The sequence below is a fragment of the Abramis brama genome, assembly GCF_963993115.1.
Source record: "Abramis brama genome assembly, chromosome: 6".
Taxonomy (NCBI): Eukaryota; Metazoa; Chordata; class Actinopteri; order Cypriniformes; family Leuciscidae; genus Abramis; species Abramis brama.
This window is the reverse complement of record NC_139968.1, coordinates 9320687-9337725: the sequence shown is the minus strand read 5'-3', so window position 1 is coordinate 9337725 and position 17039 is coordinate 9320687. Positions and strand designations below refer to the sequence as shown.

At 33.4% G+C, this 17039-nt stretch overlaps 1 protein-coding gene across 1 annotated transcript in view; it reads right to left on the bottom strand.

The window, feature by feature from the left end:
- Positions 1 to 17039, bottom strand: part of rnf123 (ring finger protein 123) — a 154622-nt gene that overhangs the window by 66428 nt on the left and 71155 nt on the right. The window lies entirely within an intron of this gene.

The window sequence follows — 17039 nt, the reverse complement described above, 5'->3', positions numbered from 1 at the left end:
GACGCCAGAAACACCAGCGATTTCAAACCGCGTTTTTGAGACTGTCTTTGGTTCACTGCAGTTTTAAGGAGAAAATACTCAGCAATGGTGTTGACTTATGAATTTACACATGGTTTGTCTTAAAGCATATTAAAAACACCACACAGACATATAAGCAACATTAAAAGCTTGATTTTCACCACACTTTAACAACTGTGGTGGTCAAGAATCATGATATGAACAAAGCACTGTGACCAAAACCCCCCAACTGAACCATCAAAGATACTTTTATGACTTGTTGACCGACCAAAAGTGTCATATAAAACTACAATATATACCCCATATAAAGTGTTCATTCATTAATAAAATAGTGTAAATATTCAGGATTTATTAACAAAAAAACATTAAATAGCATTATGCATGACAGGCTGATTAGCGATGCAAAACTGAACACGATTTTAACATCTTGTCTGAAATTAAGCGCGATATGCGAGTCCGTTTGAAATGTAATCAGTGCTCAATGACTAGATTGAAAACATCAACATTAAAAGCTTTTCAGATGAATCAGCCAACTTCTGAGCTCTGTGCTGTCAAACTGATGGGATTGTTTTAAAATCGAAAGTGGCTTTGAATTATGCACGCTTTTGAGGAATTAATTCGATCTTCTGAAAGCAGGAATATTAGGACTAACTTTGTGTTATCACTCCTATTCTGAAATAAAGTGAGTAGCTCAGCAGGCTGTTGGCACCATATGCAATACATTTTTAATTTTTGTAGCTGAGGTGAGAATGTATTAGTAGTTAACTGTATTTTAACTCAAGTTATCAGTAACAATTAAGATAATACGCATTTTTGACAAAAAAACCCATATGTAATTCATAAGTAAACAGCACAAATTAATCCGAAGGTGGCTATTCGAAAGTACTGTAGTTGTACCATGGTACACTGCTATAGATCAGATGGAAATACTACAGTATTGAACCTTTATCATACTCATTATCATGGTACTGTATCCAAAAAACAAAGAATTATCATGGTACATCCCAAAAACTTTGAATGATACCATGTTTACCATATCCAAAAGCATGGTATTCCCTCTGTACAAGTCTAAAAAAGATAGTATTACCACACCATCCCTACATTAGACAGGGAGAACAATCCACAGCGCCTGAATCGGTGGCCAGGAGGTTATCAGCACGTCCTGCTCAGGGTGTTGAAGAGACAACGAGGGTGAAATGTTCCCCTCCTCCTCACAGTCCATTTCTTCCCCGAAAGCTGCTAAAGCCAATTACACTGTGTCACAATCTAATTAGTACAGCACTGCAAGCTGTATCTGATGCCTTTTAGCCAACAATAATGGAGGGAAATTATCTAAATTGATTTTTTTTTCTTTTCTTCCACACGAGATTGGGGAGGCGTATGTGCGCGTTATCAGAACGAATGTCTCGCACTGGCGCTGAACCTCACTGTTGTTTTACGCCAGTCAAACTCTGCAGTTCTCCAAGAGAACCTTTACAATTGAGCTTTAATTCATGTTCACCTAAAGATAAAAATGTGATAATCATTTACTCATGTTGTTTTAAGCCTGCATTTCCTAATTATTTAGCATAGGTTAGCCAAACGGCTAGTAAAAAAAAGTTTACAACTGCTTTTACCAAGTGGGTTTTAATATTATTGTTGGCCACTTTTTTTAATAGTAAAGTAGAAGAGGATGGGAAATGATGATTAGAACGCTGCCAGCCCAAGCGAACATATAGTAGCATGTTTGCTAACCGCTAGGCCACACCTCTCTGTTTTAAACCCAAAGTATACTTCACAAATTTCATCACCAGAATAGCACAGAATAACAGTACTTTGTACATGCAGGCCGCACATGCGCACTGAATTGTTTTGCACTAATCAGTTGTTCCACAAGGTGGTAAAACTGGCCTAGCGTGGTGTTTCACAATAGAAAACGAAACTAAAAAGATGGACCAACAATAACAAAATATCGGAGACGCCCACATTGACAAGAGGCGTTGAGTGAGGGGGTTATGAGATAGGTGCAACTTTAGTTCAGAAGAATACAAAGACATTTTTATCCGTCATAACTTCTGGAGAAAAATAGCACAGATTCTGGACGAAGATGAAACTTTATAGAGCGCATGTGTCGACCGCCTGCGTTCACGCACACTATCAAATGAAGTATAGGCGTTTGACAAGTTCGACTGCACGCATTCGCTAGTGAATGCGTAATAAAACAAAGTATACTTTGAAATGACGTTCATTTTTAAAAATAAATAATAATAATTAATCATATTACACTGGTTCCTTTTAACTAGGAAATATAAAGGCTAGTGGTTAGGCTAACTTAATAATGGCTAAAGCATGGCAAAGTATGTTAAAATCAAATATCGGTATATCACGATTCTACTTCCTCACAATATTGTATTAAAACTGGAGCTGTATCAATAGCCCCTTCCACACATACAGTCATTACTGGTATATTACCGGTAACAGATCATGTGTGAGAAGGACCGTTTCAGATATACCGGTAAACAGGTTTCGGCAATCTTCCAGTAAGGGACGTTGTAACATTACCAGTAAATTACCGGTATATGCGCTGTGTGAACGCGGAATGAAGTTTACCGGTATTTTACCGGTCAGAACGCGCTGACTAAGAAGTGATTTGGGCCAATCAGAAGCCGTTGAAAGAGCAACGGCTCTGGGCCATTCATAAAATTATGACGCAGATGACGCGTTTACTCACCACCGTTTACAAACGTTTTCAAATTGGAGTGATACCAAAACTAAAGCGTTTCTCCTCCTGCTGCGTTTAAAGATCACTTCCGATGACTAACATCACAGAATTTACCGGTATTTTGGAGCTGATGTGTAAATGGTCACTTACCGGTAAAAAGCCGTAACGCCGTTGCTTGAGTGAACAGCATATTTGTGTATTTACCGGTAAAGTCATTCTGGCAATGTTACGGTAATTTACCGGGATTGGTGTGTGAAAGTCATATTAAAATCATATTGTAATGTATTGTATAGCAGTTGAATCCTGATTAGTGATTCACCAAAAAAAATGTTTTACCGAAACACAGAAGCTGAAAACTTAATTTAGCCGAAAACCGAAAGACAGTATTGCACTGTATTACAGACATCAATCTGTAAGAGGAAAAATTTAAATATGTAATTTTGGTGATCAAAGATGAGTTTAAAGGGATGAAACTATTGACTACAGGGGGATTTTAATTCTTACCGTGTTCGACGCAGTTTTCAAGATTGATCTTTACTGTAGTAACAATTCAGAAGCGCTAACTGATCTGGCTGAATGTTACTGTTTTATTCAGAGGAAATATAGTTTGCCGTAATTTCTTTGCATTACTAACCTCGACATGTGCATTGCCTTCTGTACAGTGTATCACACTTTGTGAATGAAGATCGATATAGCCATTTGTTTCATTAGCTTCTCAAAACAGCAAAAATGCTATGCAAGGAACTAAACCACTAGTGTTGTCCACTTTTTGGCTTTGTCTTTATGTAGCACCAGCTGCAGAGAAGAACATGTCTGACACTTTAGCTAATGGAAGTTGACGCCAGCGTTAATGCTGCTTTGCTTTGTCCTCTCTTAGCTCTTGTCAGTGGGCTAAAGGAGAAATGGGCTAATTAAAATGTGGCAAACTGACACACTTTTGGCTCTGCTTCATCGAGCCTTGCATATGAATGAGCCGCTAACGAACGCGAGGGTGTCAAAACAAACACAGTCGCCACACAAAGGCTAAACTAGATGAAATGATGCTAATGCCTCTTTATCTGCCATGTGCTTTATTTTCAGGCAGCATATTAGCATCAATGCATTGCTATTTCATTTTAATACTAGCTCGGTTAATGCTCCAGAACTTTACGCTAACAAACATGTACCAGGTTTTCTGGGATAAAATGCCAAGTTAATACCATGCTAATACCATGGAGTTGTGGATATATCATGGTAATATCATGATTTTCTTGGGCTTTCATGCAAGTACAATGGTATATAAACATGTTAATCATTCAATCATTTTTGTTTTCCACGGCACTCCTTTTCCATTGTATTTCATTGCAACGTCTTTACCTCAATGCCTCACACAGGACACGTTCATAACATCTACTTTTTTTTTTCTTAATATCCTTAAAGATATTATATTTGTTGATTTTAGTTAGAAAACTCAAGGGCTAAGGGTTAAGCGAACTTAGAAATTGGCAAAACCTTTTTCCTCACATAATTGCATCACTATTTCAAGTAGGCACATTTGTGGTAATTTTTGTTCATGGTGAAATGTCACACTGCTGACATGTTTACCTGTTGTAGTGTATCTACGTCGTATATACAAAATAGACACTAACAGAGTCAAAACTTGTCATTGGGAAGCATTAATTATTATAAAAATGCTACTTTTGAAAACATGCAAAAATGTGTTCTGTATGGATGGACCCTTGCATGGTATTTTCTGATGAAAATGACTTGCCAGTGTTAAAGTTGCCACCAAAACCACAATTTACCATGATTTTATCATCGTATCATTTTCTTTTATCATCGCAAGTGTACCATGGTGCAGCCACAGAACTTTTTAAAAAGGGTAGCGTTTTAACCTATATTGAAGAACATCCATTGACCTCCACCTTTGGACAATACTGCAGCAGTCCATCACCATTATGCTAGTTGGAGGTGGACAGGTTATTAGAAAAAGATCTTAATGGACCTTTGGGGGAAATTTATCCCAAAGACCAAGGTCGAAACCAAGGTAACACTCCTTACCCTTTAAGTTAAGTGCCCTGGGATGCTTTATGACCTCAAGTGAGGCGTTTTTAAGTGACCTCTGAAGGACAGGATACAATGAGCAACTCATTAGAGCAATTCTTTTCTATTTTCGTGATAGAAATGCCATCCTTTACCATAATTGTCTTCGGTTTTTAACTCGATGATAAGCAGAACTGGAGAGCAATATTAAACCCCACAGAAAGTCAATTTTAAGTGCTTTTGTCCATACAATGAAAGTCAATGGGGTCCAAAAATTGGACCCCATTGACTTTCATTGTATGGACAAAAGATATTTTTCAAAATACCTTCTTTTGTGTTCGACAGAAGAAAATCAGTCAGTGTGGCTCAATGTGGTTCCTAAAAGATGAGGGATGCTGGACCAACCGCACCCGAGGAACTTGGCAGAGGTCCCACAAAGCTCTTTGGTTCCTGTGGAAAATTACAGGCGGTCTGGAGGAGATGACAGGACATTTGAAGAACTAATCGGACATGAATTAGGGATCCCAGTTGCAGAGAACTGACCTCATAGTAAAGGCTCATATTGAGAGCGTCAAGACCGAGATGTGCCAAACCTGGCACTATTATACACGAGATCTATCATGCATTTCCCATACAGCTGCTTGAATTCAATTAGTCATGCACTTAATGGTCACTCCATTATGTAATCATAACTGATGTAAAACTGAGAGTGTCTAGCAGACAAATCACAACCAAAACACAAAACGGTGGTCATTGTTAAATATATGACTGGAATATTTAATCTATTTATCCAAATAGATCTGGTGCCATCCACACCCATGCAACACTGGATATGATTCACTGCTGTAAATGCAAACGAATAGCAGCGTCAGATAATATAGAGTCAGTGTAACACTGATTATTCATCACAACAATATATCATAACAAAAAGGCTCTAAACTCTGCTTGGATAAACCACGGTTCAAGCGTTAAACACACTTGATGGAGAAACAAGTTGTTTTCATTATCGTTATATTTTAAATATTTAAAAAATATATATTATAAAATGTTTATTCAGGTTATTACATTCTGATTATTATGAAATGTATATGATGATTACTACTTTCTAATCATTATAAAAAGCTTATTCTGATCATTTAGTATGTAATTTCAATTATTATAAACTGCTTAATCTTACAAAATGTTTGTTCTGATTATTACTGCATTCTAGCTATTCTGAAATATATCATGATTACTACATTCTAATTATAAAATGTGTATTCTTATCATTAGTAAATAATTTGAATTATTTAAAAAAAATCTAATTATTACATTCTGATTATTATTAAATGTTTATTCTGATTACTATTATTATTATTATTATTACATTCTGATTATGAAATGTGTATTATGATTACTACAGTCTAATTATATATGTTTATTCTGATTATTATTACATTCTAATTTTTATGAAATGTGTATTATGATTACTACATTCTAATCATTAGGAAATGTTTCTTTTGATTATTATTACATTGTTTTATTATAGTATTACTATATTCGTATAAATGTTTATTCGTTTTATAAAATGCTTATTCTGATTAGTACATTCTAATCATTATAAAATGTTTATTCCGATTATTGTATTTTGATAATTACAAAATAATGTCTGATTATTATAAAATTTTGACTATTATAAAATGTTTATTCTAAATATTATTATATTGCAATTATTATAAAATGTTTGTTCTTTTTATAAAGTTTTTCTGATTAATATTACATTTTAATTATTTATTTTAATTATTACATTATGATTATTATAAAAAGGTTTTATGATTATTAAATTCTGATTATTATTAAATGTTTATTTTGATTATTGCATTTTTATTATTATAAAATGCTACTTCTGATTATTATTAAATTCTGACTAATATAAAATGTTTACTCTGATTATTAAAATCTGAATATTCTTAAATATATATTCCGATCATATTACATGTAACTTTTTAAACTCTTGTCATTTTTTTTTAATCAATTAAATTAATTTGCCTTTGTATAAAAGCAACATGCAACACAAGGCAGTGTGCGACAGTAACTGCATCATGTTTATGAAACATGTTATCATATCAACATCTGAAAAGTGATAAAACCAGTAAAAATAACTGAGTTTGTTTCATGAGGCAATAAGAAATATAAAAGTAAAGCTTTTGGTTTGTGAATTGAACATTTTAAATGCTAATGCAATTAATCAGAGAACTAGTCTAGATGAAATAAACGACATAATGTTTAATCAGGGACCAGAACCCGTAAGTCATTCCCAATGGTTGCTTTTAATTTCAAGCTTGATTTTCTATGCTAGGAATCAAATTTGTGAAAAAAATAAATAAAAAATACAAGTTGCTCACTTGCATATCAAAACATGCACGGCATGCATACAAATGAAGTAAATGAGCTCAGTTCACATTTTTCAGCTGGAAATTTCAATAGTACCGACAAACCATGACAACCTCCCCACAACTCGAGCAAGCGTCTGAAGGAAATCAGGAAGAGGGAAGAGGGAAGATGCCAGGTGTCACACCAATTATTTTCTCATTAGCGAATTTGTGCCGGATATAATATGCCAAATTTAGCAGCAGTTCAGTTTGTTCCCCATTCACCGTGTGATGAAAGCAGAGGTGTTTCAGAGACAATTCACAGGGTCGAATAAGAGGATCTTCTGTGGGGATGAGAATCGGAAAGAACTTAACGATTCTGATTTCACTTAACCGTCCTTAATTCCCATAACACAAATAATTGGTCCAAAGTGAAGAATATTTGGTAATAAAGAATAATTGACTTAAATATACCAATCAACACTTTCAGCTAAATGCTGTTTTTTTCCCAATTAATTCATTAGAAATGAAAGGCAGTTCATTGAACACACTCATTAGATTTGAGTCATTAGATTGATTCTTGTTGACTAATTAATTTCAATGAATGTTCTATGATTACTACATTCTAATCATTATGAAAAGGTTTATTTTGATTATTATTACATTGTTATTATTATATTATTACTATATTATTATAAATTTGTATTCTTGCTTATTCTGATTATTATTGCATTCTAATCATTGTAAAATGTTTATTCTGGTTATTATTCAATTTTGATTATTATAAAATGTTTATTATTATAAAATGTTTTTCTGATTATTATTACATTTCAATTATTTATTTTATTACATTTTGATTATTATTAAATGTTTATTTCGATTATTGCATTTTGATTATTATAAAATGCTACTTTAGATATATATATAGTGAGGAAAATAAAATAAGTATTTGAACACCCTGCTATTTTGCAAGTTCTCCCACTTGGAAATCATGGAGGGGTCTGAAATTGTCATCGTAGGTGCATGTCCACTGTGAGAGACATAATCTAAAAAAAAAATCCAGAAATCACAATGTATGATTTTTTAACTATTTATTTGTATGATACAGCTGCAAATAAGTATTTGAACACCTGTCTATCAGCTAGAATTCTGACCCTCAAAGACCTGTTAGTCTGCCTTTAAAATGTCCACCTCCACTCCATTTATTATCCTAAATTAGATGCACCTGTTTGAGGTCGTTAGCTGCATAAAGACACCTGTCCACCCCATACAATCAGTAAGAATCCAACTACTAACATGGCCAAGACCAAAGAGCTGTCCAAAGACACTAGAGACAAAATTGTACACCTCCACAAGGCTGGAAAGGGCTACGGGGAAATTGCCAAGCAGCTTGGTGAAAAAAGGTCCACTGTTGGAGCAATCATTAGAAAATGGAAGAAGCTAAACATGACTGTCAATCTCCCTCGGACTGGGGCTCCATGCAAGATCTCACCTCGTGGGGTCTCAATGATCCTAAGAAAGGTGAGAAATCAGCCCAGAACTACACGGGAGGAGCTGGTCAATGACCTGAAAAGAGCTGGGACCACCGTTTCCAAGGTTACTGTTGGTAATACACTAAGACGTCATGGTTTGAAATCATGCATGGCACGGAAGGTTCCCCTGCTTAAACCAGCACATGTCAAGGCCCGTCTTAAGTTTGCCAATGACCATTTGGATGATCCAGAGGAGTCATGGGAGAAAGTCATGTGGTCAGATGAGACCAAAATAGAACTTTTTGGTCATAATTCCACTAAACATGTTTGGACCTAAACCCAATAGAGAATCTTTGGAGGGAGCTCAAACTCCGTGTTTCTCAGCGACAGCCCAGAAACCTGACTGATCTAGAGAAGATCTGTGTGGAGGAGTGGGCCAAAATCCCTCCTGAAGTGTGTGCAAACCTGGTGAAAAACTACAGGAAACGTTTGACCTCTGTAATTGCAAACAAAGGCTACTGTACCAAATATTAACATTGATTTTCTCAGGTGTTCAAATACTTATTTGCAGCTCTATCATACAAATAAATAGTTAAAAAAAGATAATTTTTTTTTTGATTATGTCTCTCACAGTGGACATGCACCTACGATGACAATTTCAGACCCCTCCATGATTTCTAAGTGGGAGAACTTGCAAAATAGCAGGGTGTTCAAATACTTATTTTCCTCACTGTATATACTTCATATATATATATATATATATAAATATATATATAGATAGATAGATAGATAGATAGATACACACATACACACACACTCTTAATGATTCTGATTTCACTTAATTCCAATAACAAAAATAATTGGTCCAAATTGAAGAATATTTGGTAATAAAGAATAATTGACTTAAAGGAACTGTATGTAGGATTGTGGCCAAAACTGGTACTGCAATCACTTTAAAAATACTATAGAGCGGTGTATCCCCTCCCCCTCCCCCCTGACTCGAGGTTGCCAGATAAGCTGAATTCAGCAGAAACGTAGGCTGCTTCAATGAGCTTCCGACGAGACGTACACAGTAAGTTTTTTTCTGTTAATTATGTTTATGCATCATGAGAGATATTTTGATAAGTAATTATGTATTTAAAAAATGTACTAATTGTCATTAGTTAAATATAATCGTAAAGATTTATGCTCGTATGTGACAGTATCGTAAAGATGTATGCTCGTATGTGACAGTATAATCGTAAAGATGTAACGTTATGCTCGTATGTGACAGACAGAACGGTAGCTGTAAGTCTAACTTGTAACGTTATGTATCTGTCATTAATGTAAGTACAAGCACAAGCCTCACTATGTGTAATACAGCTATTCATTTAGCTGATGCTATAAGTGAAAGTGACCAGCTGTATTTTTGTACTTACCCTGCAGCACGCGTCCATAACACGCTAAAATATGTGATGTGAAATACAGGTCAACTTGCAGCATGTGTAACTTAGTCCACGATATACGTGAAGAACGAATGTCGAATCATTTTTTCTGAGGTAAAGTTAGGCTTCTGTCTCAATTACGTTTCAAATTGCCATAATGGGCGTGCTAATGTTGTTTTCCTCAGCGTCTCAGCATCTCAGCATAATGACAGAGAAACGGGCTCCTATAATGCATTGCTAATGTTAGCATACGTCCATGTGAGCTAACGTTACGTTACTTTGCACGAACATGCATAACTTTGTTCGACTGTCATGAATATATGATATGTGCATTGACATCAAGTACAAGTTAGCCAAGCACAAGTTAGATGAATCTTACCTGTCCAGGAGAAAATTAGCTACGTTGGCGTCTGTGTTCAAATTCTTCTCCGTTTTCAGCCGTCTCCATCTTTCAAAAGCATCTCCTATACAAATTCTGGTTTTATTTCGGACTTTGTCACGACGAATTTCTGAATTATAACGAGGTCTTTTTGATTTAGTAACGTTAGACATTTTTATCCGACTAGAGCTAGGGTAGGTTAGAGCAAAGCTGGCAACCCGGATCCCAAAACACTACTGACTTCGTGATTGGTAGATAGGTGGAGGGAGGCGCTTCAGGCCAAAACACAAAATGACAACATCAACATCAGTTGAGGGCTGCAAGTCCACTTTTTAAATGACAATATCCAGGCCGGACTACTGTTGTCAGTGATATAAGTATTTGAAATTAACATGATTTCTTAATGTCTAGTGACACATCAGGGCCATTTTATGATTAATTGAAATAGATTTCTTACATACAGCTCCTTTAAATATACCAATCAACACTTTCAGTTAAAAATGTTGTTTTTTCCCAATTAATTCATTAGAAATGAAAGGCAGTTCACTGAACACACTCATTAGATTCATTAGTTTCGAGTCATTAGATTGATTCAAACCGAGTCTTGTTGACTAATTCATTTAATACACTGTTTCCAAACCTAGTTTTCCTGCATAAATCACACTGAAAGAAAAGTTGCTTGGCCATAAAAGCATCCTCTCACTGTCATAATGCAATATCTCAGAACATGTGATATCCACGAACAAACCTGGTTATCGAGGCTTTCAAGTCAGAACAAACCATTAGTCATTCAAGAAAGAGAAAAATGAAAGCGTATACAGACATGCTTCACACTTCTAAACGCTCACGGAAAAAGCTTGTCGTTCGCCTCAGCTTTTACTTGAGGTGTTGCGGTTACAGCAAGTTTGGAAAGGTCATCTTCTCAAGACACAATCTCTCGTGATTCACCTGTAAACACACGTGGCCTGACACACTCGGCGTCTGTTTCCACTGTGTGTACAGGGTTAGTGTGACCTTATAAGACCTTCTACAACAAGTACAAGAAGACTGGTGACATTCAAAGAGAAAGGTCACTTTGAGAGAGAAGACCATGTCGAGAAGATAAGAGAACACCACAGCTCAGCGGAGAGCAGCATTCTGGGTAATTGGTATAGTTGCTGTGGGCAACAGTGCAACAGCACAGAGCCGACCCTTACAGTAAAAAATAAATAAATAAAATTAAGTACAATCAACTTGGATGTTTAAGTCATTTCAACTTAAATTACATTAAACTGGCTTTAAAAATTGAGTTGAATCTTGTATAACAAAAAAAAAAAAACTTGAAAACGGCTTATTTTGGTGAGTAAAAGCAATGTAAGAAATATATGTTGCCATAACTTATTGATCATTTAATTTTTTATATAGTATAGCTTTACATAATTCACTCTCAGGTAAAATTAAGGTACATTTATGCATATTTTTTTCCCCCTTTAGCATTAGACCCGCTCATTAGGGTCCGCTTCAGATGAATATAACAGACAAAATTGAATATAGCATTAAAATATATTAATCAATAAATAAATGTGCAATTTAATGTGTCCATACAAGTGAGAAATGCATTTATGTAAAAATAAAATGCGTTAAACACAAATGTTATTTTCAAAAACTAAAATAAAATTATGAAGACAATTAAATATATCATGAAATACTACTAAAAAAAAAAAACATATTGAAATAAAAAATAAGGCGAGAAATGTATTTATGTACAATAAATTATGGCTAGAAATTAGAACAAACCATGTATTTACATATTTACTTTCGTCAGTTTTATCCCTCTGTAGAAAATAGTAATGATGGATTAGACATACTAATCCTGTGTATGTTAATGTATTTGTCTACATGAAAGTTTATTATGTATTTGCTGAAAACAAAACAAAATACATGCTAAACAAAAACAAAAAATAAAAATAAAACATCAAAAACAAGACAAGGCAAAGCAAAGAAAAAAATAAACAAAACAACAAAAACACAAAACAAAATACAAAAACAAAAAAATAAAACAACATCAAAAACAAAACAAAGCAAAAAAATAATTAATTTTTTTTTTTTTAAAGCAAAGCAAAAAAAAATTTAAATATTTTTTTAAAAGCAAAGCAAAAAAAAAATTAAATATTTTTTTTTAAAAAAGCAAAGCAACAACAACAAAAAAAAAATTAAAAAAGCAAAGCAAAAAAATAAAATAAATGCAGCAAATTTAAATGTATGACTGAATTTAACATTTAAAGTTGATACAGAAAAAGATTATGTCCTTGTTATTTGCAAAATAGCATTCATGCTCTATTGCACTGTATATTGCATTGGGTTCAAATATTATGAGCAATTCAATACAACAAATGCCTCGTGAGCAAAGTCTTCCTTAAACAATAAACATAATCGTTAAATCTAATTGTTCATCTCATAAGACACTGCACTATATAAAGAATAATGAACAAGAGTAACAGCCCTCAAACCAGCCATAATGCAACAGCGATTTCAAAACAAGAAGTCAGTGCCCATATGGGTAACACTTTACAATAACGTCTCATTCGTTAACAGTAGTTAATGCATTAACTAGCATGAACTAACAACGTTCATGTTCGTTCACAACAATACAACTTTTGATCTTAAAAAATGCATTAGTAAATGTTCAGATCAACATTAACAAATATGTAACATGTTAACAAATAAAACCCAATTGTAAAGTGTTACTGGATGCAGTTCTTCTTTTATTGTTGGAAACCATTTCAAATGTGTCTGATATCTATCCGTCTACACTACATTTCTCTTGTTATCTCTAAAGCATTGATTCATTCTGGATTCATGCACATAAAACGAATGTTTCAACAGAGCCCTTCTCTCTGAAGCCTGTGAAATGTTAAACATCTGCTCACCGAGACATCAAGTCTCCCGTGATAGAGAGCCGTCTATCAGGCTTTTCCAGGAATCAGATCTCAGAACGAATCATTATTCCTCCAGAGATCCATTTCCAAACTCATTTGCGTGTCGAGGAAGTTCAAAGCATCCGGGGAACATCACTGATCACAGGTTTGGAAAGTTCAAGAGCGATGTCCAGTGCCCGTATCTATAGACAGCTTGATCAGATTTCAGCAACATGCAGGGATATCCTTTTAACTCTTTCCCCGCCAGTGTTTTTGGAAAAATTTTGGAAAATCTAACACAAATTAGATCGAGTCCATCAACACCCCTAAAGCTTCACAGTCCTAGAGCTCATCCTGGGTCCACATTTCCTTCAGTAACATTAGGCAGATTTGGTTACTATGATGTTTACTGTTGATGATCGCGTTATTTTACATATGCATCTGTTTTCATATGTTATCGCTTGTTTCTGCTTCTTCTTGGCCTGTGTTTTGATCAGGAGATTCTGTACTCGTTCAGAAGATGTGTAATAGCGCCCCCTACAGTATAACAGTGAAAACACGGAAAGTCGGAAAATTCAGTCAATGGCGGGGAAAGAGTTAATATCCTCAAACGCATCATTCAAGGCCAGTCATGGTCCTTGTTTTCCATCATGTTCCTTTAGGGGATCCGTACCTGTGCTCACCATGATTGCATTTATTTGATCAAAAGTATAGTAAAATCATGAATATTGTGAAATGTCTTCTATTGTAATATATTGTAAAGTTTAATTTATGTAATCAAAGCTGAATTTTCAGCATCATTACTCCAGTCTTCAGTGTCACATGATCCTTCAGAAATCATTCTAATATGCTGATTTGATGCTCAAGAAACATTTATGATTATTATCAATGTTGAAAAGGATTTTTTTTTTTTGGATTCTTTGATAAATACAAGTTTTAAAAGAATAGCATTTATTTGAAATCGAAATCTTTTGTAACATTATTAATGTCTATACTGTCACTTCTGATCAATCCAATGCATCCTTGGTGCATAAAATGAATGAATGAATGAATGAATGAATGAGGTATTTATATGAATGAATGAATGAATGAGACATTTATATGAATAAATGAATGAATGAATGAATGAATGAATGAATGAATAAGGTGTTTATATGAATGAATGAATGAATGAATGAATGAGGCATTTATATGAATAAATGAATGAATGAATGAATGAGGCATTTATATGAATAAATGAATGAATAATTTATATGAATGAATGAATGAATGAATAAGGTGTTTATATGAATAAATGAATGAATGAATGAGGCATTTATATGAATAAATGACTGAATGAGGTGTTTATATGAATACATGAATGAATGAATGAATGAATGAATGAATGAGGCATGTATATGAATGAATGAATGAATGAATGAATGAATGAATGAATGAGGCATTTATATGAATAAATGAATGAATAATTTATATGAATGAATGAATGAATGAGGCATTTATATGAATGAATGAATAAACGAATTAATTAATGAGGCATTTATATGAATAAATGAATGAATGAATGAATGAATGAATAATTTATATGAATGAATGAATGAGGCATTTATATGAATGAATGAATAAACAAATTAATTAATGAGGCATTTATATGAATAAATGAATGTATGAATGAATAAATGAATGAATGAGGCATTTATATGAATAAATGAATGAATGAATGAATGGAGGCATTTATATGAATAAATGAATGAATAATTTATATGAATGAATGAATGAATGAATAAGGTGTTTATATGAATAAATGAATGAATGAATGAGGCATTTATATGAATAAATGACTGAATGAGGTGTTTATATGAATACATGAATGAATGAATGAATGAATGAATGAATGAGGCATTTATATGAATGAATGAATGAATGAGGCATTTATATGAATAAATGAATGAATGAATGAATGAATGAGGCATTTATATGAATAAATGAATGAATAATTTATATGAATGAATGAATGAATAAGGTGTTTATATAAATAAATGAATGAATGAATGAATGAGGCATTTATATGAATAAATGACTGAATGAGGTGTTTATATGAATACATGAATGAATGAATGAATGAATGAATGAGGCATTTATATGAATGAATGAATGAATGAGGCATTTATATGAATGAATGAATAAACGAATTAATTAATGAGGCATTTATGGTGTTTATATGAATAAATGAATGAATGAATGAATGAATGAGGCATTTATATGAATAAATGACTGAATGAGGTGTTTATATGAATACATGAATGAATGAATGAATAAATGAATTAATAATTTATATGAATGAATGAATGAATGAGGCATTTATATGAATGAATGAATAAACGAATTAATTAATGAGGCATTTATATGAATAAATGAATGAATGAATGAATGAATGAATGAATGAATGAATGAGGCATTTATATGAATAAATGAATGAATAATTTATATGAATGAATGAATGAATGAATGAATAAGGTGTTTATATGAATAAATGAATGAATGAATGAATGAATGAATGAATGAATGAGGCATTTATATGAATAAATGACTGAATGAGGTGTTTATATGAATACATGAATGAATGAATGAATGAGGCATTTATATGAATGAATGAATGAATGAATGAATGAGGCATTTATATGAATAAATGAATGAATAATTTATATGAATGAATGAATGAATGAATGAATGAATGAGGCATTTATATGAATGAATGAATAAACAAATTAATTAATGAGGCATTTATATGAATAAATGAATGAATGAATGAATGAATGAATGAGGCATTTATATGAATGAATGAATGAATGAATGAGGCATTTATATGAATGAATGAATAAACGAATTAATTAATGAGGCATTTATATATGGTGTTTATATGAATAAATGAATGAATGAATGAATGAATGAGGCATTTATATGAATAAATGAATGAATGAATGAGGCATTTATATGAATGAATGAATAAACGAATTAATTAATGAGGCATTTATATGAATAAATGAATGAATGAATGAATGAATGAATGAGGCATTTATATGAATGAATGAATGAATGAATAAACGAATTAATTAATGAGGCATTTATATGAATAAATGAATGAATGAATGAATGAATGAATGGAGGCATTTATATGAATGAATGAATGAATGAATGAATGAGGCTTCAATGAGTCCAGCTTCAATGATAGAAGTATTAGACAGTATGGTAGTGTGTATTCTGATTGTAAATCTATGAAAATTACTTGTTAAATATACAACATTAAATATATATATATATACATACACACACACACAATTACTTGTCAAAAAATACAACAGGAAGAACAAAATTGCCATAAACCTTCAGCCTATAGTGAAAACGCCAGAACTACAAAAAAAACCATATCCAGCTTTAAAAAACAAATCCTAAGAGCAAGAGCGATGATGAACCGGAGACCCCGTTTGTCCTTCCTCTGGTCTCTCAGAAATCTCATTTCTGTCAACAGGAGCTCGTTATTAGATTTCACCTCCCCACAGGACAGGTTCAGTCCCGAATCCAGTTGCTCTGACCCACAGACACACAACAGGCACACGGTGGGTGTCAGACTTCCCTCAGGCAACAGCGCATGCAATTAACTGTCCAACTCAGACTCATGCCAAGACACACACACACACATTTCCTCACAGCACATGTGCTCTTTGAACAGGGAAACAGCTCTTGAACCAGAAACACAAGTCATGGAGTCCAACAGACC